The following is a 1705-nucleotide window of genomic DNA, read 5'->3' as shown; positions in this document are numbered from 1 at the left end:
TTGATGAGTCTACCTCCAGTCCTCATGCCATATTTCTCCTCATAAAGCCCAGCCTCCTGGATAATCTGTTCTGCATATAGATTGAAAAGATATGGAACTAGGACACATCCTTGGTGCACATCCTTCCCAATTTTGAATCATGTTGTGTTTCCTTGCTTTGTTCTGACAACTGCCTCCTAGTCAAAGTATGGATTTCACATAAGCACAATCAAGTGTTCTAAAATCCCCATACTTTTCGGAGTCAGCCACAGTTTGATGTGATCTACACAGTCAAATGCCTTTGTATAGTCAATGAAACACAGATATTCCTCTGGTACTCTCTGCTTTCAGCCAAGATCCATCTAACATTAGTTATATTATCCCTAGTACCACGGCCTCTGGGTTTAGACCCAGACTAAACTTCAGGCAGTTCTCTGTTGATGTGCTGTTCCAGTTATTTTTGGATAATCTTCAGCAGAATCTTGCTTGCATGTGATATCAATGATACTGTTCAATAACTTCCACACTCTGTCAGATCACCTTTCTTTGGAACAGAAACAAATATAGATCTCTTCCAGTCAGTTGGCCAGGCAGTTGTCCTCCAGATTTTTTTGGCACATTTGGTGAGCACATCCAGGGCAGAGTCTGTTTGTTGAAATATGTCGATCAGTATGCCATCTATTCTTGAGACCTTATTTTTGCCTATTATTTCAGAGCTGCTTGAACTTCTTCCTTCATCACCACAGGCTCTTGCTCATACATTGTTTCATGAAACTTCTGTGTCCACCAACTCCTTTTGATACAATGACTATGTATACTCTTTCCATGTTATGTTAATGCTTCCTGGATCATTTAATATTCTGCCCAAAGCATCCTTAAGTATTGCATACAACTCGAGGTTTGAATTTGTTCTTCAGTTCCTTCAGCTTAAGAAATGCTGAGTGAGTTAGGCCATTTTTATTTTCTGGCTCCAACACATTGCACATTTTATTGTAATACTTTACTTTGTCTTCCCACACTGCCCTTTGGAATCTTCTGTTCAACTCCTTAACATCTTTATTTCTTCCCTTTATTTTGGCATCTCGGTGCTCTAGTGCACTATTCAGAGTTTCTTCTGACACCTGTCTTGGTCTTTTCTTCCTCCTCTGTCTTTGTAATGATCTTTTGCACCCTTCAGGGATGATATTGTTGATATCCTCCCACAACTCAGCTGGTCTTTGCTCATTAATGTCCAAGGCCTCAAATCTGTTTCTGATATGGTTTTAAAATTCAGGTGGGATAAACTCAAGGTCAAATTTTGGTTCCTGGTGGCCTAGTGGCAAGGAGTTGCAACTACAATCCCAGAGGCGCACGGTTTGAATCTACCAGATGTTCTGTCGGGGAAGGAGGGACAATCTCCTCCTGTACCAGTCAAATCTGATTTGACGGTACACTCACACAAAAAATAATAAAAATAATAAAAAAAGAGTAAAAAAAAATTTTGGTTCCTGTGAACTTGATTTCATTTTCCTCAACTTCAGCTTGAATTTGGATATGAGTAGTTGGTGGTCTGTTCCACAGTCAGCACCTGGCCTGGTTTTCACAGCTGATATTGAGCTTTTCTAGTGATTCTTTCACAGGTGCAATTGATCTGATTCCTGTGCTAACCATCAGGTGAAATTCATGTGTATAGTCTGCATTTATGTTTCTTATAAAATGTATCTGTAATGAATAAGTCATTGATTGT

The sequence above is a fragment of the Elephantulus edwardii genome, unplaced genomic scaffold (assembly GCF_000299155.1).
Source record: "Elephantulus edwardii isolate Elephantulus edwardi_28Jun2011 unplaced genomic scaffold, EleEdw1.0 scaffold00032, whole genome shotgun sequence".
Lineage (NCBI taxonomy): Eukaryota > Metazoa > Chordata > Mammalia > Macroscelidea > Macroscelididae > Elephantulus > Elephantulus edwardii.
The sequence above is the reverse complement of the archived record's forward strand: the minus strand, read 5'-3'. Positions refer to the sequence as shown.